This window comes from Streptopelia decaocto, assembly GCF_964273445.1.
Source record: "Streptopelia decaocto genome assembly, chromosome: 7".
NCBI classification, from domain to species: Eukaryota; Metazoa; Chordata; class Aves; order Columbiformes; family Columbidae; genus Streptopelia; species Streptopelia decaocto.
Genome location: NC_138661.1, coordinates 43834163 through 43847030, shown reverse-complemented (window position 1 = coordinate 43847030; position 12868 = coordinate 43834163).

Here is a 12868-nt window from a genome sequence, read left to right as displayed (position 1 = left end):
AGGCCTTCTGCAGCAAATGCTTTGTTTGAGACTGCCCAGATCTCCCACCCACCCACCTTTTCCTTATTCACAGGCCTGGGAATAGCTATTGTCCTCCCTGCCGAGTATTTCAATGGCAGGATAACCCCCATCAAATGCGCACTCAGCTCTGCCCCTCTCCCCTCTGTCTTTGATGCAGGACAGACCGTCACAGCGTTAGCATTGGTCTGTGTGACCGCGGTTTGTTTAAGTAACCTCAGAATTTCATAGGGATTTCATATGCATTTCTCTTTGACTCCCCAAGCAACAGGCGAGTGGATGCAGGCAGCATCGCTCTGGTGACCCCTTGCAGGCAGGCGTGGGGTGTGACAGCTCACAGAGCTCTGCAGCAGGAGGCACTTGTGAAGAGACTTACAAAAGGCAGCAGCTGGTCTGCGGGAAGCTTTTGCCTGTGCAGCGCTGGAACCTTACACGGATCCAAACAATCATCAGTTTCCTTCACAGCAGCTTGAGTACGTGTGCGATCAAACCTTCGCTGCAGTATCTCTAGCAGGTGCTGGTGACTCAGGGCTAAACGTTGTTGTACAGTGTTGTACCACACAGGCCTGAGGAAATCAAACAGTTCAGTCACCAGCTCACTGAGCTTTGGCTGAGGCACTTAGTCAGGTGGTGGAGAAGGAAGGATGAAGAGCAAACTCCAGGCTGTGGAGGAACACCAGGAGGGAGGAGGTGCGAACAAGGGCAGGGAGCAGGGAGAGGGCTGCACTTGCCACTGGCACCCACAAGAGCTGGCTGGAGGCTGGTGCTGGGACGAGATGCAAAATGGAAAGGAAAAAATTGTGAACTATCCCTAAGGTATGTCCTGCACTTGGGGGACAGTCTGTGGTGAGAGTCAGTGGCTCGCAGAGAGCGGGACACAGCGGGATGGGGGCTCTGAGGGGCCCTGGCAGCAGTGAAGAAGGGTGAGAGTGGCCCAAGGTGCCTCTCGAGCTGCACTCATGAATATCTGTCAGAGGAGCATCTGCAAGGGAGAAAGGGCTTGCAGCCTCCCCGCCTCGCAGGGAAGAAAGCCTTTTGTGTAATGTGTGGAGCCCTAGATCAAAGACAGAGTGCTGTTTGTGCATTCTCGGGCTGGAGAAACACCAGCCTGCCTTCTGCATCTCCAAATAGGACAGCCTGTTAAACATGATGCCTCTGAAATGTGCTAAGGCAGATACATCAGTAGGATGTGTTATATGCAGTGTTGAACACATTAAAATACATGCTGGGAGGAAGCAGCGTGGGAACCTACAGCCTGTTAGACTGTGTGTGGAGCAAGCCCATGGTGCTGACAGGGAGGATCTGGCTGTTTCCCTGGGGAATGCTGAGTCTTCATTTCTCCCCATGGGCAGCTGGAAACACTGAGAGGGCAGGTGAAGCCCATGAGCAGCACTGCCTTTCTGCTCTGCCCTGGGTGGCTGGCCCCATGTGTCACCTACTCGCCAAGAACCACGTCTGGTAATACTTGGGAGGTGTGAGTGGGTGCACCCTGCTTGTGGGAAACCAGGGGCAACGTATGGAGAGCTCTGCAATATAGAGAGAGTAGGGTGCTGCGAGGGGCCAGAGCTGGCAGCGAGATGTGCTGCTTCCTCAGATGTCCCTTCCTGGGCTCAGGTGGGGGAAGGGGCTCCGTACCCAAGGGGCTGGAGTCTGCAGCCATCCTCAGGCGAGTCCTCCATGTATTCAGCACCCAGTGGGTGCAGATACTTTATTTAGTTAATGTTAGTGAGAGACAGGTGGAAGAATAAAATTGTTTTGTGCAAGGGGCTTGGGGAGGGCAGCATGTCCTCCTCCGCCTGGGGAAGCGAGGCGGATAGCTTCCATGCAGCAGGCAGCTATTTGCAACAGCAAAGCAGAGGAAATAATCAATACTCTGTAGATAAGGCTGGGGTTTTTTTTATCAACATCTCTCAGAGCTCTGGCCATCTGTCCCCTCGCGTCCCCAGGGTGTGACCCCAGTCCCTGCAGATCCTGTGAGAAAACGCATGCTGTTTGGGCTGAGATCTCTCCTTATCATTTGACCTCATTTTGCCACCAGGATGGGACTGGAAGGTGAAGATGGTGATGGGGACACTGTCTTCACCAGGAAAAAGACTCAAACTGCTTTAACAGCAACGTAGCCTTTTTGTCTGGGAAGAGAAGCACAGAGATTTGGGGTGGTGTCTGTGTCCCCAGGCTGCTCTCTTTCCAGAATACTGGACAGACATTGCAGGAAAAAAAGCTGTTGAGAAAATTGTGTTTTCTGATCTGTGAAAAGCCATGAGGCCTAGAAACAGGAAAAAGTAGGTTCCAGATTGGCATGAACTGTTTCTTCTCTCAAGGAAATCTCAAAAACTGTTGTTTTGGGTCAAGGCATTTTGATTGTTTATGCAGATCTCTGCCTTTTAAGTAATTTTGTGTATAACCTATCATGCAGAGAAACAAAGTGCCATTGGAATAAAAACTTTAAAACAATTTCTTCAAATTTTACCTGAAATGGCAGAAGACATTCTCAATGTTTTTGCCAAGATGGCATTTTTAGGAGGAAAACAAAACAAAACAAAAACCCCAAAACCCAAAAAAACACAAAAAATGAAAGTCAACCAGCTATTCCCACAATGTCATCTGGAGTGAGGAGGTGTCTGTGTGCACTCAAATATCACTGAAAGGGGCTCCAGCCCCTGCACGAGGTTCTTGCAGGAGCTTTGATGTCTTAGCAGGATGGGCATAAACTGCATCCACTGTAAAAGAAGGTCACATCAAGGCAGAGCAATAACTTGTTTCCCCTCTTTTCCTGCCCCCTTAACAGCATCCCACGCACTTCTGGATTGCCACCCTTGTTTTCAAAATTTCGCAATGCTTTTTTGCTGTTGCTTTTCCCTCTGCCTACACACCCCTTCAGCTCTGACCCCCTCTGAGCATCCATGAGTGTCCTCTTTTCAGCCCTTTTATGTTCTGTATCTGAGATTGTCTTGTTGTCCCTGTAGCATGTTGAGATACTTGCTGACTTCAATTTTCACCCTTTATATTGTAATTTTCTCACACTAGGAAATGTTTCCTAGTGTCTCCTTTGAAAGATTCTACAGCAAATGCGCTGAGTGGTACATCTGGAAGGTGTAAAATCAGATGAGATGATTGGACTACCTAGTCCAAACTCCTCTATCCCTCACAGCTTCTTGAATTTCATCTAATTAGAGCTGTATTGAGTGTGACAACCTGTGCTTCTCCTTGGTTGCAGCATGCTTTCTGGGACAGTAGTCCAGGACTAGCCTTTACCATAAAGCTGCTTTGCAGAAGTTAGCTTTCTGAATGCTGAAGGCCTCCAGTCAACGCATAGACAAACCAAAACCACTTTGGCCCTGTGTTTCAGCCTCACCTTCCCCCACACAGCCTTCCACAAGGGAGGTGGGTGGTAGAGGCAAAAGCCATCCCATTGTGCACATCCTATAGACAGCAGCTTGAAACCACCAGCAAATCTGCAGAGTGGGCACAACCTCCCTCTAAATATGAAAACCTGGTGGGATGGGCCATCAAGTGCCTTTCCCATTCCAGAAACAAGTTGTGATGGTTAATCAACCTCATAGAAAAATGTGTCTAATTTCCCACTGGAGTTTGCTTGGGATCCTTCTAGGGACACTAGTGGATGCTGTGACCTGTTCTACTGGCTTAAAGGGCATGGCATGTCTTGAAGCAAGGGACGACATGCTCTTCACAACAGTGTCGCATTTGCAGTGATGGAGTGAATCAACGGAGCAGTTGTGTTGGATGAAGTATAATTTGAAGCTGTACTACCTCAAAGTTTCTCCATGTGTGTTTTCTTCCTTCTGGACATTTGTTTTTGCAACAGGCAAGTCTCTTCCTTAGTTCCAGGAGTAGCACCTTTGTGGTTTCTGTATCTAAAGGTCCCACATTCGGTCTTCACAGGGGCCTGCTCTGAGAGCATAAGTATATTACATCTCCTGCCAATAAATGAGACACCACAGAGCCATCTCCTGAATCACATTTTGCCTTTCTCTTGATCCTCCCACCTGCGGTAAGTTGTCTCCCAAGCCCTTCTTGTGCTCAGCAAACACTGAGAAACCCTCCTCCCCACAAGGAACATGAACAAGCCGTGTATAGAATATCAGGCAACTGTAAATCTGAATAGAAAGTTATTTTCTGAGGGTCGACTGTCAAAGTGTGGCAATGTTACCAGATGTTACCAGCAGATATTACCTCAGCGGCGTCTGTTGCCTGATGGCATTCCCAGGTGCTGTGCCAGTGACAGCAGCATGGTGCTTATAGCTGGCATTAGTTTTCTACGTGACTGTCACCTATAAATAGTCTGTGATCATACCTTGCACTGTGTTTCTGCTTCCTTGCAGTTGTGGGCAGGGTGGGCAGCATGGGCAGTGGGATGTGCTGCAGGGGCCACAGCTCCTACCCCTGTGGTTCCCACAGCCCCAGGGCCCTGCAGCCATGGTTCTCCCTCCCACTGTTGCAGGCCTGGTCCTCACCGACTGCTGGAAACCAGGATGGCTTTAACCCTGAGATTGCTGCCCCTTTGAAACAGGAGAGAAGGCAGTGGCCATCCTCTTTCCCCGGCAGCAGGGAGAGATGGGAGCAGCACCCAGGGGAGGCCACCACAGCCCCTCTAACAGCTTCCTCACCTGGTATGGCATTTGCTGGGGAAAGCAAAGCCAATGGAGAGCTGACTGCAGGAAAAAGACTGCCTGTGCTTTGATTTGCAGGCAGCCCAGACAGGCTGCCCGTCCTCTCGTACTCAAGAGGAGCACATCTCATGCTCCAGTGAGGAGGTCTCCCAGCCAAAACCAGGAGGGACACAGCACTGGGAAAGGGAAAAGGGCTATGGAGGGGGGTGTTGCAGAGGTGACAGAACTAATGGGCAAGCTGGGATTTCCAGGCGCCAGGCTGGGGTTGGTAATGCTCTCACCCATCTGGAAGGCTGTGAATGATGCTGAGAGGCTGCAACAATAAGAGCTATAGAAGCAAATGAATAACATATAGAATCAGGCACAGAGCTCACTCCTAGCCCTGTCCTCTTTGATTCAAGTTGGAAAATTATGTATAAGACACGCTTAGAGCTGTCACTTCCAAGGACAGTTGTGCTGGGTGCTCCAGTCATGACTGCCGCATCCTCCCGTGTCGTGGTTGAGACAGACAAACGACATAGACCAAGTTCTTCCAGGATGAAAGTAGTAGATGTCATTTATTGCCACAAGTGCATTTTTATACAGTTTTTCCAATTCATGTGTCTCTTCACTATTGGTTACAAGTTACAGCAGTAACATCTCATTGGCTAATTTTGCTATCATCAATGTTACTCTTCTACTCCCTTCTCTCTCATGGGTACACCTTAATATCTCCAGATACTCCTTTACTCCTACCTTTCTCATGGGTAGGTCTTAATATCTTCAAGGCTAATTTCTGTTCCCATGCCCTCCGTCAGGGAATCCATGGACCCACTGTAGTCCCCCACACGCCCGCTGCAGAGCAGCTGTGCTGCCACCCCAGCAAAACCAGGAGCGAGGGGCTTCCCTCCCTGCCCTGACCCCCCCAGCTGCCTCCCAGCCTTCTGCTGCTGGGGTTTTCTGGAGGGGAGGGAAGCTCAGGTGCCAGTTCATCAAAGACATTTCCAAACTGCAGTGATAGGAAGGTGCTGCTGGGCTGCTGGCAGCCACCTGTCCAACCTGCAGCCCACACCAGCCCTGCTGCTCCCCACACCTGCGTGCTGCACACCCTAGCAGCCTGTGCCCTCAATGCTCATATATTGCCCCTCCTTTTTCTATGTTAAAGAAAGCAAATGTAGCTAGCAATCACAAAGTGCTTTGAGAAGGATAGGTAAGTGAGCAATGCCAGATGTTGGGGTAGGCACCAGAGCGGTTTTACACTGACAAATATGAGACTGTGTGAGTTTTTCCCTTCTGTCTCCCTGTTTTTGGTTGGTTGTTGCTCTTCTTTCCTCACCTTGTAGGCTGAGATTTCCTTAGCTTAATGTCCGAATGTAAGGTTCTTCTCTTTTGTGTTAATTGATTTCCTCTGACGAAGGTTCAGGTAAAAAGGATGGCACAAAATGAGAGAAAGAAAAGAGATGACTTCTCCCTTCTGAAAATGTTGCTGGCTGTCTCCTTTTGCAAAGTAGGGAGGTGAGATGCTGTCAGGGCTCCTCATGAGCCAGGTTGGTGGCTGACGTGTACCTGGTACATACACAGAGTACAGCCGGAACCTGTGTTCCCCACAGCCTGAACTGCAAGGTAAAGACTTCAGAACTTTTTGCTACAAGGCTGAGAATGAAAGGTTGCAAGAAAACCAAACCAATTGCTGCTGCAGATCACAGGCATCCTAACAAGGTGACACTCTTTCCCCAGGGTACATTGCCTAAAATGCATGCACTGTACACCAGCTCGTGCCCTGATGACCCATTCATCATCAGGTAACCCCATTACATACTCCCGGTAATTCTGGATGGCTCCTTTCTGGTTCAGCTCCCAGATACACTGTTTTCGTATTGATGCTTTTGTTAAAAAGCAATGGCATCCCCAGTATCCAGACCAAGTGTGTGTCTCATCTCCAAATCACCCTGGGATGCTGGTAACTGAGGAAGGGGCTTTGTGCCTCTTTCTAGGGTTGACAAGGACAGAGGGAGAAACCTGTGTGCACGGGAGGGGGATCTGCTTGAACCATGGCTCACTGGTCAGAGAAGCTGTGATCTCCAAGGTGGTCTCCAAAAGAGGAAGGCGGCAAACCACCGTGGCTGAGCCTTGCAGCAGGATTTCTCCCTGCAACCTTAAATGCCTGCGTGCAGCATTTAAAGTGCTGCCCGCTGTTCTCTGCATGCCTGACAAGGTCTTTGTAATTAATTTATATGAAATGCACAGCCAACCGTTCTTACACAGCATACTACATATTAAATTTAACATCAAAGAGCAATTGTGAACAATTCTTGGCATATATAGGCCACCTAGTTTCACATTTCAGCTATTGCTGTAGTTAACTGCTTCAACTTCTGGACTAAGCTGGGCAGCTGCCAACAACTGGAAGGCTCCACCAGGGCAGGAAGACCATCCACCACAAACGTCTTTACTTGTATAGTGCGTTCAGAGCCATGACCATGCAGGCCAAGTCCTGTCATATTCAAAGCATGACCATGGAGGTGAATATTCAAACCATGACCCTCATTAGAGCTGGGGCAGCTGGTTTGCTGCAGCTGTAGCTTCTTTGCTCAACAGCCGGGCCCTTCTCAGAGGTGCTTGTTTTGCTGGTTGCGATCTCCAACACAGCAGGGCTGCTGCTGAGAAAAGTGGCTCTTGTGCTGTGGTGTTTTTTTGGTTGTTCACACATCGCAATCTGCCTCTTGTTGCTCCTGAGTTGCACGTCAGTGCAGTCGAAGCAAGGCTTGCAGATCCTGGCCCAGAGCGTGCCCACCCTATCTCTGTGGCTCAAAAGCTCAAATTGAGGGCTTTTGGTTGTTGACACTGAAGGTTTTGGTGGGTTCACCTTCCAGTCCTCCTTGCAGCCTCTGGCATGGTCACTACCCTGTCAGTGCTACCACAGCAGCATCTCAGAGGAGCAGTCCCCGACAGAGGTGGGGATGCCTTCTTCATCCAGTACCACCAATGTGCACCCCCTAGGAAACACAGCCCACGAGCAGAGCTGCTCCTGGCCCACGGCTGTTTGTTCTGGGCTGCCTAGCTCCCCTGTCCCAGGGCCCCACCGCCACCACCCCCACAAGCAATTGGTCACACTCCCAGGTGAAACTGGGATGCACACATACACCAGCAGCAGTTTTTCTCCCGATGGTAACTGTTTATTAGACAGAAACACAGAAAAAAATCATAAACAGTAGACAAAACTCAGGCTTCTTCGGCAACTCTCAGTGGGAAAGGAACCAGTTTTGCTCACTGGGAGCCAAGATTCACATTAAAAAATAAATTACCATTCAACATCCCTTGGTGGCTGGGGGGCACTGGGGCACCTTCCCTCAAGTAAACTGGTGCTCATGAGGAACAGACTACGACAGGCTGTCCTGCAGCTGCGCGTGGTATTGGTAGGAAAGAAGCTTTCAGGGAAAACATGACAAGTCACCAGAAAATACCCTGGCCATGCTCTCCTGGCTATGCCCCTGCACCATGACATGCCCTGGAGCAGCGAGGAGCCGCAGATGCCTGTGGGACCCTCCCCAGGAGGAGTCTCTGACACTGTAGGAACCAAAAGGGGGAAAAAGCACTTTACAAAGAAACTGAAAGTTTTCTGGGAGGTGGCTGCTCAGCAGAGCCCAGGGCTGGTCTCATGCAGCACCAACCTGACAGCCTGCTGTGTGCTGGGTACACAATGGGGACACCGAGTGATGGTGCTCCAGCAGCGCCTTCTGAAGGAGAGCTGTAACCTGCTGCCCACAGCCAGATGTCATGATTTGCAGGGTCCCATGCCTCTGCTTTGCACCAGGCTGAGGTCAGGCAGTGCTGGCTGATGCTTGCCAGCTCCCTCCTTCCCTGCTGCCTGGGAGTGTCTGACAGTGCAGCAGCAAATATTGTAGCTGTAGCATTTGCTTAGCACATGGTATTCACCAAAATAAGGGTGGGTAAATGGTATGAGCTCAGTCAGTGTAAGCAAGGGAAAGGGGAAAAGAGAGACAAAATGTTTATGCAGGTTTTCTGTGGTGACAGCAGGGATAAAGCCAAATTCCTCAACCTTTGGGGTTGGCATTGGTTGTGAGGTCAGATCTGATCTCCACACCAAAGGGGTGCTCAGTCACTTGCTCCTTCTTCAGTCACTTCTGTCTCTTGCACTGCCAGCCTGAAGGGCCCCTTGTTTTTTCTGTCACCAGGAGGCAGCTGCTGGCCTCCCACCCACCCTGGCTGTGGGACGTCCTGTCTGACCTGTTGGACATTGTTGCATTTAGCCAAGAGCATTTGGCAGCTGATGGTTGGATCCTAAGGACATCTTTCCCCTGGAGAGCGGGGCCTTGATGACCATCTAGAGGTATGGAAATGTTCACTGCCTGCTAGCTATATAAATATAAACATAATGCCTGGCATCTTTACATATATACTTTTAATGCCATGAATGCCTTTGCCAAGTGCCCTATTTTCCAGCATGCTGAGTTCTGTTCTCAGGATATTTTGCCAATCTACTAAACACATTTTCAGTCCCATTAGGGTAAACAGAAAGCTTCCTGCATCTGGCTTCTTCCTGCGCCTGGGCCCCCAGACAGCTGCCCTGGTGCCAAAAGTGGGGCCCGTTCCTGGTGTGGCCAGGGGTCCAGCCTCCTCTCAGGGAGCAAGGAGTAACAGTAGCACTTCTCAGAAGCACAGCTGAAGGGAAATGGACCCCTTAAAAGTGGGATTCAAAGTCAGGGATAGGTTTGGGGAGAAGCAGCTTGTGAAGGAGGAACAAGACAATGCTGGCGGGAAGCATCTGTCATGTCCTTCATTTTTAAGTGACGCAGCACAGACTTTGTTTTGTCCCTGCCCATCCCTGTGTCCTCACTTCAGGGATGAGCAGACACCTCTGAAGTGGCACATGTAAACAGAAAGTGAAACAGTCCATTGTAGCTCTGGACAAAAACTGTGATTCCTCTCTGTGGTAAGAGCCAGTACAACACCTATGAAACACTTCCATTCTAACTAGGGATGCAGCAGGATGCTGTGTGTAGTGCTTCTGCCTAGGCATGTTTTAAGCCTAAGTGATACAAGAAGTAAATAAGCAGCACAAATAGTGACAGGTTGCCTTCCTTTCTAATAATCAAAATTAAGCTTTAAATACAAATTAATAATAACAACAAAAGTCAGGCTCGAATAAGGGTTTAAATCTGGCCATGTTTCCCATCACACTCTTCCTGAAATTTCTATCTGTACCCAGAAAGGGCCAGTTTTATTATTGGAGGAATCTCACCACAAGAGGCCAAGTCTCTGTAGATGTCTGTCATTCAGAATGAGCTCCAGCCTTCACTCCTAGCCTTGACCTAGTGCAGACCTGGCCTGAGTCTTAAACATATCTCTAATCCTCATATAAAGAGCCAGGAGAAATTAATCCCATATCACCTGGCAGGGGGACTGTGGGAAACAGCTTTTTGTTTCAAATCAGTGAGTCAGATGCTAAGCCAGGCACAGCTTGGGCAAAGCCATGGGTTTGTCAGATCTGCAGGGGTTCAGGCAGAGTGAGGCCCTGGCTTGCACACTTTTCCAGTGTATCCTTGTGGCCAGAGGCACCTTTAACTCTTCTCCAATGTCCATCTTGCCCAGAGGCAAACCGACCTCTGCCTGCACTTTCCAGCAAAATTACAATGATATTCTACCAAAGAAAGGTAAAAAACAATTCCCCTGGGGCACTGAGAGGTGAGTAGGGCCAGGTAGCCAAGGAGACAAATGGCATAAAATTTTTTAAAAACACTCTCAGAGAGATAAGAGCCTGCTTCATGGGAAACACTTGGAACTATTGTGAGGGAGCACAATTAGCAGTCTAGAGCTCTGCCTTTGTGGGAAGGACATATGGGAAAGAATGAGATGTTCATAATTTCAACCCAAACTTGCTTATCACAAGTGTGACTTCCAGCTTGTGTTTGGGCGTGGATCTACAAAGGCTATGCACTCCCAAATTACATTGAAAGTAACTAGAAGCCAATTAACACTTAGCAGCTTTCCTAAGGTTGCATCTGACAAATCTCACCCATTTTATTAAGAAAAATCTTTATGGGGAAATAAAAAAACCCCACAATATTCACACTCTTTACTTCTAAAGCCTGAAGTTATTTGCTCTGGTAACTTCAACACAGACTAGCGGAAGCACATTAGCTTGGTGGCCAGGGACCTAAGCCTCTTGCAAGGCTCACTCATGTCTTTTTAACCCTTATATTGTCTAAAGTGATTTCCTGGGAATCTCTTTACCCACATTGATTTGTGCATTCATGCAGAGCTCTTTTTGGTTATACAAATCCATTTCCTCAAACTGCTTTGTTATGGTGAAGCTATTGTCGCAGTTCAGCCTTGCATTTCACTATTCAGCAGGAACGGCTCTAGCAAGGAATCCAAACATCTTTGCTTAGCAAAACACCATAACTGCATCGTTCTTACTAGTGAACAGAGATTTCCAGTGCCCTTTTTGGGTAACAGCATGACAACATGTGTTCAAGCTGGGCCTGCACTGTGGTGGGACTGACTTTGCAGGGAGTTGTGCACCGAGAAGTGGGCTCGTGCCCTCTTCCAGCATTATTGATGCTGTAGGGTCAGACCCACAGCCAGGGGCCTACCTCACAGGGTGTAGGGATGAGGGCTGCAGAGCATCCCCCTCTGCACGGAAATGCTGCCACAGGTGTATGCAGCACCAGCAAAGTAGCCTTAAAAAAACCACAACAAAATCCTCCGTCTCAAGGTCTCAGCCATTTCTAGGCAATCCTGAGCAAGAAAGAGTGGGGAATAATTGTACAAACTAGACAATAGAGTAGTGAGGTGGGTTGCAAACTGGCTTAGGGAGAGAAGCCAGAGAGTGGTAGTCAATGGTGCGGAGTCTAGTTGGAGGCCAGTATCTAGTGGAGTGCCTCAGGGGTCAGTACTGGGGCCAATATTATTCAATATATTCGTTAACGATTTGGACGAGGGAATTGAGTGTACTATCAGCAAGTTTGCTGATGACACCAAGCTGGGAGGAGTGGCTGACACGCCGGAGGGCTGTGCTGCCATCCAGCGGGACCTGGACAGGCTGGAGAGTTGGGCGGGGAATAACCTGATGAAATTTAACAAGGGCAAGTGTAGAGTCCTGCACCTGGGCAGGAACAACCCCAGGTTCCAGTATAGGTTGGGAGATTACATATTAGAGAGCAGTGTAGGGGAAAGGGACCTGGGGGTCCTGGTGGACAACAGGATGACCATGAGCCAGCACTGTGCCCTTGTGGCCAGGAAGGCCAATGGCATCCTGGGGTGTATTAGAAGGGGGGTGGTTAGTAGATCGAGAGAGGTCCTCCTTCCCCTCTACTCTGCCCTGGTGAGACCACATCTGGAATATTGTGTCCAGTTCTGGGCCCCTCAGTTCAAGAAGGACAGGGAACTGCTGGAGAGGGTCCAGCGTAGGGCAACCAAGATGATTAAGGGAGTGGAGCACCTCCCTTATGAAGAAAGGCTGAGGGAGCTGGGTCTCTTTAGTTTGGAGAAGAGGAGACTAAGGGGGGACCTTATTAATGTTTATAAATATATAAAGGGTGAGTGCCATGGGGATGGAGCCAGGCTCTTCTCGGTGGCAAACAATGATAGGACAAGGGGTAATGGGATCAAGCTGGACCACAAGAGGTTCCACTTAAATTTGAGAAGAAACTTCTTCTCAATAAGGGTGACAGAACACTGGAACAGGCCGCCCAGGGAAGTGGTGGAGTCTCCTTCTCTGGAGAGATTCAAAACCCGCCTGGACATGTTCCTGTGCGACCTCACCTAGGTGTTCCTGCTCCAGCAGGGGGATTGGACTAGATGATCTTTTGAGGTCCCTTCCAATCCCAAACATACTGTGATACTGTGATACTGTGAAACTGTTCATCCACTCGGTGAATTAACACGAGAGAGTAGAACTTTGGAGGTACGAGCCCAGCAACAGCACTGACATTGAGGCTGCTGCTCAGAGCAGCTCCTGAAAGACATTCCTGCTCTCACCAAAGAATGATTTGAGGAGAGTCCAAGTGTATACAGAAGGTGCAAAAGGACATGTGCCACTCTCAGGACCCTACATTCAATTTTGCAATTTTTTCCCTTCCTCTTTTAGTGGGCTATAATGTTACCTGCAAATCTGCCATTAGATGGACTTGCACCAGCAAAATGACTCCTCTGATTGTAAAAGATCTTTGTTTAATTGTCAAAAAAATCCTTCAGGCACTCAAGAGAGCCCTTGC